This window comes from Neovison vison, chromosome 4 (genome assembly GCF_020171115.1).
Source record: "Neovison vison isolate M4711 chromosome 4, ASM_NN_V1, whole genome shotgun sequence".
Taxonomy (NCBI): domain Eukaryota; kingdom Metazoa; phylum Chordata; class Mammalia; order Carnivora; family Mustelidae; genus Neogale; species Neogale vison.
In genome coordinates this window covers 11,540,333-11,553,939 of record NC_058094.1, presented here as the reverse complement: position 1 = coordinate 11,553,939, position 13,607 = coordinate 11,540,333, and the positions used below count along the sequence as shown (strand labels likewise).

Here is a 13,607-nt window from a genome sequence, read left to right as displayed (position 1 = left end):
CTTTCATCTCCTAACAGCCTTTGACCCAGTTTATCACTCACTCCTTCCTGAAATATGTTCTTCATCTGACATTTAGGACAATCCATTCTTCTGAGTTTCTGTTCTACTTTATAGCTGTTCTTTTTCCATACCTTTCCCTTCGGCATCCATAGTTACTTCTTCCATCCTAAACAAAACAAAAACTTGCCTTGATTGCATTTCCCCTTCCAGTTCCCACCCTATTCCCTGCTTCTCTTGGCACCAAAATTCCTTACGAAGAGTTGCTTCCACATTGTCTTTTAGTCCTCTCCAACCAGGCTTCTGTCCCACCCTACACCACCAAAATTGTTTTGGCAGGTTCATCAAATAACCTCCATGTTGCTAACTCCAACGGTTAATTCTCAAGTCCTCACCTTACTTCCCCTTTCAGGAGCATCTGACATAACTGACATTCTCTCCTCCTCAGTACACTTTTCTCATCAGCTTAAAGGAGAGCCCATCTCACCTCTTCACTGCTGTATCAGCCTTGCTCTTGCCACCATCACTTCTCGCTGGGATTACTTTGAAAACCTCCTAACTGCTTCTACTTCTGCTTCCTGTTACAATGTCTTTTTATTTAAGAATCAAAGCAATCTCTTAAAAATATAAATCAACCACATCCTTTCTCTGCTGAAAAACATGCAATGGCTTACACATGCACTCAGAATAAAATCCAAACTTCTTACCAGGTCCTACAAAAGCCTACATGATCTGTCCCCGACTCACTTTGGCCTCATCTCCCACTACTCTCCACAGCAACCTGTTGCAGTTTCTCTAACAAAGCAAGGTTTCTCTCTCCTTGGAGCCTCTGGACCTGCTTTTTCCCTTGCCTGGAATGCTGTGTCACACACCTTCAAATGAGAAGCTACCGTGCTTCCCAGGTCACAGTTTCAGTCAGACCACCTTACAGAGGGCTTCCTTGACTAATCCACCTGTAAAATCTCTCTTTCCTATTCCCAAACTGATGGTTATCACCATCTAACACAGATCTGTACCTTTATCTATTTGTGTCTGCCACTGCAAGGTAAACTTTTAAGAAGCTAAGGGCTCTATTTTGTATAGCATTCTATCCCAAGCTCCTGAAACAATGCTTGGGGATGTACTAGGTAGTCATAAATATTTTCTCAATAAACAAATGACTGAAAATACAGAAAACAAAAATTTGTAAAGTTTTAGAAGTGTTTCAAGAAAGGAGGAGGAAAAACCAAGATAAATACTGACAACTGAAAACTGAATTTAAAAAAAAAAAAAAAAGGCCTGAGAATTTAGAAAGCATGCATGCTTTCCCAGTCAGAATAATAAAGATTCTCTCTCTCTCTCAGTAAAAGCCACAGTCTTATGAGCAACAAGTAAGAATTTATGAAATACTAAAAAAATTAGAGAAACAGTGACAGATAATAGAAATATCAAGAAAGTTTACAGTATGCCCACCTAACTAAGCAAGAACATAATATCCTTCTACAGCCACCAGTATGGCTCCAAGTAAGAATGGAGACTAGACTACATCATAATTCTGATCTTCGTAAAACTGAACAGCATTCATAACATTAAAAAAGAAAGCTTGGAAATGTGGGTTTAAGTTTTATTTAGTTTCCTTTAGACTGTAAGTCTTCCCCCAAAAGCCCTATTTGGGAATTCTTCAAATCTGAGGAACTAAAAACAGAGTGCTGATCCTGTGCTATCAAAATTTTATAAGGAGAACAAACTCCAGTACCAAGCCAACATCTATTATCATCTTCAACGTGGATAAATGAATAAAGAACTCAAGGAAATATGATGAAGTGTTAGAGAAAAGGAGATACTGAAAAACATACTTTCTTCTCTTTAAAAAAAAAACTCACAACAGATTTTATAGGAATGCTTTAATACAAAACTATACCTTCTAATTTATAGTGACTAAAAAAGTTTGAGTGCAAAAAAACTTATTGAAGTGACCACTAAAAACCGCCAACCATTTTTAGTGTTGAAGACAAAGAACTTCTTGTATCTATCCAGCTCGGAATTCTAGGCAAAAAGGTCTTCTAGAGAACATATTACCATAAATTGCTGCTGAATCATATTTTGTTGTGCATAAAAACATCACTTAATATTAAATATTGTATTTCTCTGTATTGTCGGACATTTAGACCTGTAAAAGCAACAGGAAGCATTTAAAATGGACAAGGTGGTGGGTTAATGGAGAATTCAACCACACTTCTGCTTTACTTACCAAGAGATTTCTGGTTCTCATATAACATGTATCATGAATCTGAAGAAATATTAACAGAATGGAAAATCACTAATGAAAAATATGATTCAATTTTCACTGACAATGAAACACACATGATGAAGGCCAAGGGTAGCTGAGGAATCAGAAGCTTAAGCTTTGTTCACATTCTTCAGCTGTGTGTTCAGAAACTAATTATGACACAATGTAATATAGCAAAATATATTTTGCATTAGCAAAGACATAGTGAATCAGTTTCATAACTCTCCAAAAAAAACCACCAGATATACAAGAGATTCTGGAGTTGCTCAATCAAGCAGCTAAGTACTTGTTTAAAAATCTACTTTAATATTAAAAAATTAATATTGCACTCTGAATAATAATGCCAACAAAAACGAAATTACTAATAAGCAATGGTTCTTCCAGAGAAAGTACTTCACCTACCGGAACCTGTTGAAAAATTAAATGAGCAGGCTCTTAGAGAATAATTACAAAAATACTATAGAACATAAGCTAGAATGATCCTTCTAATCATTGCACAATAAAGAAAATGTTGCAATTAGGTGAATGCAAAGTTGAAAGGCAGGTAGAAATTCAGTTTTGCTATCCTGCAAGCCAGTTATAAAACTCTAATGCCATATTTCTAGGTAAAGGCTTATTAAAGATAAACATTTCTCAAGTGATTCCATGAAGCAGCAAGTACAAGCTAAAATAGAAGGAACTTCAAAAAAATTTCAAATGGTATCAACAATATCACTTAGCACATCTGCTTCTAAAAACATTCAGGCACCATCCCCTTCAAATATGGCACAAAGTCTTGTTTACAGAACTACTTCTATAAAAGTACATCATCACTATTTGAAAGCCAGTGTTGATTTAATATTGCAAATGAGCATCAGAGTAGCCCAGGAGTCACTGAGCAGCTGACAATAGTGTAAGAACAAAATATTTTCAGTAGGTCAAATTTTTAAAATCTGTTCAAATTAGTAACATCGTAATAATTACATTTCAGTATATTTTCTGATAATATATTCCAGAAGCATATTCTATGATGATTTTTGGCTTTGGTCTTAGCTGAATACTGACTTTATTGGCCAACTATGTATTTGATGCATCTCTGATACAAGCACACAAAGTAAATCTTCAAAGAGCTACAGAGTAAATAGCCAATAAATACCTACTGAATTCATTTACAAACTATAAACAGGTTAGATCTCGTGGCATTTCTCTTATTTGAAGAATCATTCAGGTACACAGTAATTTAAAGGAGAGGTACGATCACAATTCCTTCTTAGCTTCTAACATGGCTACACTTACTTTAGGAACATAGTGGTTGATTGTACTGAACATAATAACTTTGTGCACGAAGTGGGAAACCTTCAATAGTTAGTTGAGTGCCACTGTAACGGAGAGAAATAACCACCTCAGGCTAGCATCCCAATAAAGCATCTATAATAATTATCCCGACATGACACTATCTGCTCCACTGACTGCACTACAAATGCACATCACACCCTGATCTGCCAGTACCTTCATCTTCAATTCTTTCTTCCCAAGAAGGGAAGCTGCTAAACAGAATCTTCTAACACAATCACAATGACTGGGCAACAAACATTTTTCAATAAATGCAGTAACAAGATATCCCTTTTCCTCTTGCCCCTCCTGTTTTCTGATCTTTACAAGGTAAACATGTTTAAGCAGAATCTAAGCTCCCAGGACTTCAACTCTCTCTCCACTCCTGGTTCCACAACATTTGGTAAAATAAGCAGACTGCGCATCCCCTCTGGGATCCTAAGACCATCTGAGCATGCACTATCCAAGTGTTAGATAGAATTCGGAAAGGAAGCATGAAAACAGTGGCACTGTACTCAAAACAAAAAAGATGAATGATTACTGTGTGGTCAAAAAGGTAGACTGTGACAGTTATTTACCTACTAATGCTCACCACCAAGCCCATCGTTCTATAATCTCCTAAAAGGAGATGTTGGGACAAAAAAGCTGAAAAGGGTATCTCCTAGACTACTTTGTCAGATGGCTTCTCACTGGGCCCCACCAACTACAAGGAAATTGGAAGGTGGGAAGAAAGAAGGTCCCTCTGTGGGGGCTTCTAGCTGACTGAGTTGGAAGAATCTCAGAGTCATGAGTTCAAGCTCCATGTTAAGTGTAGAGATTATTTAAATAAATAAAACTGGGGGGGGGGGAGATCACTGTTTTTCAAGTCCTGTCAGCATTTCCTGTCATCAAAAGCTAGCTATTTGGGGACACCTGGGGTCGCTCAGTTGATTAGGCGTTAGACTCTTAATTTCAGCTCAGGTCATGATTTCGGGGTCGTGGGAATGGGCCCCTAAATAGGGTTCTGCATTCAGCAAGGAAGTTTGCTTGTCTCCCTCCCTCTGCTCCTGCCCCCATTCATACATGCTCTATGACTAGGGGAAAAAAGATTTTATTTATTTTGGAGAGAGAGAGAAAGAGCACAAGCTGGGGAAGGGGCAGTGGGAGAGGAAGAAGCAGGATCCCCGCTGAGCAGGGAGCCTGATGTGGGACTCAATCACAGGATCCTGGGATCATGACCTGAGCTGAAGGCAGATGCTTAACCAACTGAGCCACTCAGGTGCCCCTAAAATCTTAAAAAACAAACAAACAAAAGTTCACTACGGCTCTAGGCTCCAGCTCCCAGGGAATGCCTAGCAGCACTGCAGTCCCTGACCCCTCCAGAGGTCTGAGCTTCCAGTCTTACAGAGGTCCTCCTTCAAGCTCCTAAATTCTGTCAAACCTACCTTTCCCTTCTTTCCCCCAGCCTAAGAAGTGAAAGTTGCTTCCTGTAGTTATCATTAATATCTTAGTTACCTCATGAGATAGAATAGCACATGTATATGGTCTTTATCCCACCTGCCCTCCCCGTGCCTAAACCGGGATCCTAAATCCCTTGGAATTTCCTGGGTGACAGGGGCATCTTTTAATGAGTCCCCTGTAGCTTCAAGATGAGGGCTAGTCGCCACAAAGACCAAGGCACACTTAGACTGCAGCCCTACCACGCGACCTCTGGCAAGGGGAGAGGGACTAGAGATTGATCACCAATGGCCAATGATTTAAAATCAGCCATGCCTATATAATGGGACCTCCATTAAAACCCATAAATGATGGTGCCTGAGGAAATTCCAAATTGGTAAATACATCCACATGCTAGGAAGGGAACATACCCCAACCCCACGGAGACAGAAGCATCTACGCTCAGGACATTTCTGGACCTCACCTTACATACCTCTTCATATGGCTGCTCATTTGTACCCTTTATAAAATTCCTTTATAATAAACTGGTACTAGTATAAAGTGTTTCTCTGAGTTCTGTGACCCACTACAGCAGATTTTCAAACCTGAGGAAGGAGTCACGGGAACCCCCCACCCCTGGCCCCCTTTCACACCTGGACGGTCAGAAGTACAGGAGGCGTGGACTTGTGAACGGCATCTGAAATAAACTGGAGCATTGTGGGACTAAGCCCTTCACCTGTGAGGTCTGCACACCAACTCTGCATAGCTAGGAGTCAGCATCAGTACTAAAATGAATTGTAGGACTGGTGTCTGGAGAGTTGGGAGAATTGACTAGTGTGGGAAAAAAAGCCCCACACATTTGGTACCAGAAGAGGTGTTGTGAAACACTTCAGAATTAATGTCAGCAGTGCCGTGAGTAAAAACTTGCAAACCTTTTTTTGCTCAAGCTTCCAACATTTGTATAAATAAATCCACATGTTAAATCCCTTTTGAAATATACCTAGCAAGGTTTCTGCTATCTTGGTTGAAATCTGACTGATAGAAAGTTTTAGAGAGTAGCTTACTCCTTATCCTTACCCACAATATCTCATCTATCATCATCAGATACTAGTGTAGCTATTAATAAAGAGATCCTTTGATTCTCCTTCCTTTGTAAAATGTAGAGGAGAAGATGCAGGACTCAGGTGTTACTGGGTGCCCAGCCACACTACCACCACAGAACTACTAAAGTTTCACCATAAATCCCTAGCAGGAGTCAAGAGCAATATAATTAGCCCAGTAATAACACGGAGAGGAGTTACCAGTCTTGAAGAGAGTGACATAAACGAACAACAGAATGGCAACTAGGAGACCTAATTTCTAGTCTTTACTCTCCCACAAAATACGTGACTTGACCCAAGTCAAGTACTTGGTTAGACTGAATCTCATATTGCTTCTGGCTATGACTCTACGCGTTACACTGCATCTCTCCTAATGCTGACATCTAGTGGATACACTTAGATTTAGTATGTTAAAAGAAAAACCTTGGGACGGCTGAGTGGCTCAGTCCATCAAGCAGGTACCTTCAGCTCAGGTCATGATCCCAGAGTCCTGGGATAGAGTCCCACATCGGGCTCCCTGCTCAGTGGGAATCCTGCTTCTCCCTCTGCCTGCTGCTCCCTCTGCTTCTGCTCGCTCTCTCTCTCTTTCTCTCTCTGTCAAATGAATAAATAAATAAATAACATTACTTACACTATTTTTTAAAAGATTTTATTTATTTATTTGAGAGACAGAGATCACAAGCAGGCAGAGAGGCAGGTAGAGAGAGTGGGGGAAGCTGGCTCCCCGCTGAGCAGAGAGCCCGATGCAGGGCTTGATCCCATGACCTTAGGATCATCACCTGAGCTGAAGGCAGAGGCTTTAATCCACTAAGCCACCCAGGCACCCCTATACTATTTTAAATAAAGACTCACTAGGATGCCTGGCCATGTGTGATAAATACAATAAATTAGGAGATCAATACTATTCCTTAAATGGAAGTGAACCATAATAAACTAGTATCACTTTAGACTGTCATGGCATCTTTGAGTTTGATTCAGAGATTACTAGTAACTAGTACTCTTCCACACCTCTAGCTGTTAAAAACCAAACCACCGCTGCAAATTAATGCCTGAGTTGCAAATTTAAAACAAGAAAGCAAAGACATGCTTCCTGCTACGATGCTTTACATCAGGAACAAACACAGGTTATTAGAAGGGCTAATATAAAGTTCCAAGGCAAGTAAGTAATTTAAGAATGTACAGAAAGGTGATGAGAATATGAAAAAAGCCAAAAACGCTGAACCCCCAAATTACCTATTTTACAAAGATTAAAAAGATTTCTCTTGAAAAAATATGATCATTAAACAAGAAATAGAAATAGTACTGTGAACTCACTTTTTAAAATGTACCCCTATTTTATGGGCACCTGAGTAGCTCAGTTGGTTGGGTGGCTGCCTTTGGCTTGGGTCATGACCCTGGAGTTCTGGAATTGGGCCAGCATTGGGCTCCCTGCTCACTGGAGAGTCTCTTTCCCACTGCGCCCCTCCCCCAGCTCATGCCCTCTCGCTCGCTTGCTCGCTCGCTTTCTCTCAAATAAATAAATAAAATCTTTTTTTAAAAAAGGAACGACTGGGGTGCCTGGGTGGCTCAGTCCTTCAGCAGCTGCCTTCAGCTCAGGTCATGATCCCAAGGACCTGGGATCAAGCCCCACATCAGGCTCCCTGCTGGGCAGGAAGCCTGTTTCTCCCTCTCCTATTTCCCCTGCTTAAGTTCTCTCTCTCACTCGCTCTCTCTCAAATAAATAAATAAAATCTTTAAAAAAAAAAAAGAAAAGGACTACTATTTTGAAAGCCACAAAAGATTATATCCATACATATATGGTAAAATATATAAAAATGCAAGAGAATAATAAACACCAAGTTTGAGATACTTTTTATCTCTGGAGAGAGACAGGGCCATAGGACCAGGCAACTTCAAAGGTCTGGGTAACGTTCCAGTTCCTCAGTTACCGCTGGATCCAGGGAGTCTTTTAGGCTTTCATGCTTACAAATAAAGGTATTCTTTTGTATCAATAATTTTTTAAAAAATTAAATGTAGAGGGGCACAGCTGGGTGGCTCATCAGTTAAGTGTGTGACTCTTGATTTCCGCTCGGATCATGATCTCAGGGGTTCCTGAGATGGAGCCCCGTAATACGGAGCCCTGAATCTGGCTCTGCACTCAGCAGGGAGTCTGCCTGAGATTATCTTTCTCTCTCCCTCTGTCCTGTCCTCCGCTCTTCTAATCTTAAAATTTAAATGTATAGTCACTGATACCCTGATACTGATACACATACAACTCATTCAAAGATGCCCAACAAAAACGACTGGATTGGAATTCAGGTGTCTGAACACTTTGCGATACCCACGCAACAATGCATGGATGAGCCATTTAAAACCCCTTGCATTATGTAAAACCTTGAGTACTTCTACAGCTAACTGGTGCTTACAGTGCCTGGTGATAGTTGCTATTTTAAATCAAACCACCTTTCCTTAGCTCCTGTCTGCCGAATACTACAACAGACAGTGAGTATCTGGCACAGAGGAATTCACAGACGAGTGGAAGAGACCAGCCACGACGGTGCGGCATGCTCCACGCTGAAGCACGCAGACGACACAATGAGCATACGGAAAAAGGAACACCTCACCAAAGGCTTCCTAGAGCAGCTGATTCTTAAGTCCTTCTTGCTTTCTATTTCTTAAAATTAGAAAATAACTTAAATATATATATATATATATATATATATATATATATATATATATTCACATACTCTACCACCAGATTAAAGCAATGCCATTTCGCCGTATGTGCTTCAGAGGCCTCCCTATGTTTCTGAGCAGTTAACCTTCCAACCTTCCCCAACCAACTTTCCCCTCCTCCATCCCCTAAAACTAATCCTAAAAGTATGCTTCCTTTCCAAACACATTTTACAATTTTTACTATGGAGGTGTGTATTCATAACACAGCTTTTCAAATATGCATGATTTATTGTCCATATTCTTTTAGAACTCACTTTTCTCAGTCATTAATGTTTTGAGAATTATCCATGTTCACTTAGTATACAGTATTTCGTGGTTCAAAGAAACCAGTTTATTTACTTATTCACCTATTGAGGGACAATGCCTTTTCAATTTTTCTCTATTAGCAAAGTATGCTTTACACATATCCTTTCATACTACATATACCCATGTACAAGAGTTTCCACCAGATGGCCATATAGAAATTAAAGGGCAACTATAATTTTACTACATTGTGCCAAACTGCTCTCCACAGTACTTCCATCAATTCACTGTTCCACTAGCAAAAGATCATCTCTCTTCCATCCTCCAAAACCTCAAGCTTCAATGTTTAGATTGTGAAATATCTCAATGATGCTTTAATTTACATTTTCTTGATTACCAGTAAAAATGTGCCTCTCCATGTTTATAGGTCATCTGTAAAATTTATATTCATGTCCTTTGTAACTTGTATCATTTATTTTTCTACAATCTTTCCTACACCTATATTTCTATACACTGTAGTCCACACTGCGGGGGCCCAGAATCTGTACATGACATTCTTTCCAGCTGTTAGGTTATGTCAATAAGAGGCACTGGAAAATGAGAAGGCAGGAGAGAGAGAGAAGCTTTCCATCTCTAGCTAGGACACACCAGCAACTGCTCTAAGAGCATTCAGATAAGGGGAGGCCAGTATGTGCTGCCCCAGTTAGAGGCAGAACAAAGTGCAGCCTGTGGGTTGCAGTCTAATGGTGGGAGCAGTTTATCTCTGGTAGCAAAGCCATCATCCCATCTTTTTTTTTTTTTTTTTTTTTTTTTTGGCCATTCTATGTCTTTTCTTCTCCTTTGCTCTTCTAGTCTAATACCTTCAAAACCAATCCTCTATATTAAATTCCCTGTTTGAAATACCCAGGGTGGTATGTTTTCCTAATTCAATTCCAGCTGATATGCCACTCTCCAGTCCCCACAGTTGGACTTTAGGAATTCTAGACAGGACTTTTGGGTACCAATGCTTTGATGCTTATACACATGGCAAATATTTTCTCCTCGTCTGTAATACTGCAGTATCTTAGTCTTAACTTTGTCTATGGTGCCATCTGTCACATGTAAAATCCACTTTTCTTTGTGGTCTGTGCTTACCATTTAAGTAATGATTGATCTGCAAAAGTGCCTTCGCTAATCTGGTCTTTTGTTCACCCACAAAACTGTCAAGTTCTACAAATATCTTATAGGGATTTTGACTTGATTTTGCATTAAATACACACACACCACACACACACACCCACTCTGAGGCAGAACTCTCATCTTTATCATATCAACCACTTTTTCATTTAATCTATGACTATGAGATTATAAGAATATAAGATTACATGACTACATTTTTAACTGCTACACCATCCTTGCATTCCTGATATTAACTCTACACAGTCACTTAACAATTTGTATTTCTAGATTTGGCCAAAGACTCCACTTTAGATTTTGTAAGTAAGACAACCTACTAATTTTTTTCTTTGTTCTTGTCTGGTTTTGCTACCAAGCCTATCTTATATATCAGCTCTTTCTATTCTACATAAAAGTGTAAGAGATAGAACACGAATGTCTGTGTCCCCTCATAATTCACCTGTGAAATCCTAAAACCCAACATGATTAAACCCTTTGAAAGGTGATCGGGTCATCAGTGTAGAGACCTCATGAATGGAATTAATGCCCTGACAGAAATGACCCCTGAAAACTCCATTGCTCTTTCGACCATATGAGGACACAGCAAAAGGACAGCCGTGTTATGAACTCGGAAGTGGGCCTCACCTGAACCCAACTATGCTAGCACCTTGATCCTGGGACTTCCAGCCTCCAGAACTATGAGAAATAAATTTCTGCTATTTATAAGCCACCTAGTTTACTGCATTTTGTTATAGCAGTCCAGACTAAACACAACATGTGCTAAAATGGAAGACTCAAACTTGACTGTCTAGTCAAATATGTAGCTGTTCTACAACATCCATGCCAAGCAGCCAACTGCTTAAGTATTTCATTCTGCATGACTATATCCAGGGGTAACTCATTCTATTCTCAAATGATTCAGAGGCACCTGGGTAGCTCGTTGGTTGAGTGTCTGCCCTTGGCCCGGGTCATGATCCTGGGGTCCTGGGATCAAGCATGTCAGGCTCCCTGATCACTGGGGAGTCTGCTTCTCCTTCTCCCTCTGTCCCCACCCCCTGCTTATGCCCTCTCTCTCCAAGAAATAAATAAAATCTTAAAAAAAATTTAGACTTCAGTCAATTTTTAGAAACTTTTTTAGGAACTTTAGTGGAAGATTAAATGATGCACAATTATCCAACATGAATCCTGCGAAGAATCACACAAAGCTTATATTAAGCTAATATTTGCCCATTTGCTAATTTCTCCTCACTGGCCTCAGTTCTCACTGGGTTCTGAGAATTAAATAGCCCCTATGGCACTTGACAACCCATTAAGTATCGGAAATATCTTAAAATATATTAAACTGAGGTCAAAAGAAAGTTACCCATTAGACTATAAACACATACTCACATATGCAAAAAATTACAAACAAGCTATCTCCTTTCTAGTAATTATGATGCTTTAGTTTCCAAAGAGAACGAAGTTTAGAAAGGGTTATTTAGGAATATTTATCATAAGGACCTTCTTTAACATTACAGACTGAAGGAACTAAGGGCATCAAAACCATCTTGCCCTGAGTGTGACTTAACTTAATTTTCATGTCCCAAGCACTTGCAGAGGCCCTTGAACGCTTTGAGGACTAAATGAAAGTAAAAACAAATGACTGAGATCTTTCTGTGTGCCACACACGATGCCAAGTAATATATACACAGTATTATCTTATAAAGTTCTTCACCATTTTGGAGGTTGTCTAACACTACAATCCCCATTTTACTTCTGAGCAACCTGAGGGTCAGAAGGATTAAATAACTTTCTCAAAGTCAACAAATTAGTAAACAATGAGGCTAGAATTCTCACTCACACAAACCTGTCTCCTAACAGTTCTCTTAACCATTCTGCCATCTTCTTCTTAGTCATAAATGAAAATACACATAATTCAGCCAAAAAGAGTAAAGAAAATTAAAACTCTAAGAAAAAAAAAAAGAAAATTAAAACTTTGAAGTCTTCTTGAAAGAAATTAATACCAGCATGAAAATTTCTAAATTAGGAATAAAATTCTCAGAGAAAAAAAATATTTTAAGGAAAAAAAATTAAACAAAAAAAAAAAACACTGACTAGAAAAGATGACAGATGGTGACTAAGAAATGTCCTTAAATATTTCTCTACCATTTGTCAGGTCTCTCTGTTTGGACCCAGCATATTAAAGGAATTCAGTACAGTGACATTACAGTTCCCGAACTTCAATTAAAACCATTCTCTTAAATATAACTCCTCCAGACTCATCATAATCAAATAGAATATGAAAACAAAATATAAATTTCCTCTTCTTGGTAATCACATAATCTTAAAAATGTATACTTGAATAATCTTCCTACATTTAAAAACCAGTACACTTGTAAGCCTAAAAAGACTCCAGCAGACCAAAATGCAGAGTATACACATCATAAAAACATTTTGAACAAAGTATACTATCTAATAATTATAGCTTTTAAAGTTTTGTATAGCTTTTACTAGGGCAATATTTATATAAACAAAAGTTCAAACTACTTAACAACTTTGAGTATTTTTACCGTCTTTCAAACGTTGCTGGTAGGGAGAAAGAGAAAGGAAGTGAAGGGTCCCAGAAAAGGTAGAAAATCAGCCCAGAATACAGGGTTCATGAGAGGACCTGAAATCATGTAGCTCAGGTTCTCTAATTTTATAGGAAGATACTGAGGACTAGAGAAACTTGGGGACTTGGCAAAAACAGCAAATTAGTTTTTAGAAGTGGGGCTTAATCTAATTATCCTGATAGTGAAGCCTTTGAGAACATTTTTAAAATACGGCATACGGGCAGATCACGTCACCAGAACAAACCAAGTGCACCACAACCAAAAAATACTGCAAAGTCAGATGCCCCACTGTGTCCCCTTCAAAACAATAGTGTTTTTGCTATCAGTCAAGCTTCAACAGGTCTGCCAATCCCTTTATTGGTAGTCAGCTACAAGGTTCTGAACGACCATTTATCAAATTTAGTAACACCATTCTGGGCTCTTCCTAGCTTAGGCTGGCACATGATCATTGTACAGTTCATGTTACTGAATTAACTGTAAAACAGTTGATGACTTTTTATAAGTCTTGACCTTTCTTTGTGATTCCATAATACAAGCATCAGACCTAACTATCTGTATCCTTCCTATGGAAATCAGGATATTTTTTTTCTCATTAAACTTTCAACATCTCAAGCTGGTATTTTATTTTTTACATGTTAATTTCGTGTTCCTTGAAACAGAATGTGAATTCTCTGGAGATGGGCACTCTCCAAGGCTTACCACTTATCTGCAACTCCCTTTTCCACAGAATATGCCACTGTTTCTGTGATTATTGACCAGCAAACTGAAGTTTCTTCAAAGCTATTTATTTCAAGAACGTCTAGCCTACAC

At 39.0% G+C, this 13,607-nt stretch overlaps 1 protein-coding gene across 7 annotated transcripts in view; it reads right to left on the bottom strand.

Annotated features, from left to right (window-relative positions):
• LOC122904295 (CYFIP-related Rac1 interactor B) overlaps positions 1 to 13,607 on the bottom strand; it is a 520,830-nt gene that overhangs the window by 39,138 nt on the left and 468,085 nt on the right. The window contains exon 1 of one of the 7 annotated variants that reach the window (XM_044244947.1): positions 6,556 to 6,574. The exons of the other annotated variants lie outside the window; for them this stretch is intronic. The gene's annotated coding sequence lies outside the window, so the exon portion shown is untranslated. Of the gene's footprint in view, positions 1 to 6,555; positions 6,575 to 13,607 lie in introns of those variants that run through there. 7 annotated transcript variants of the gene reach the window in all.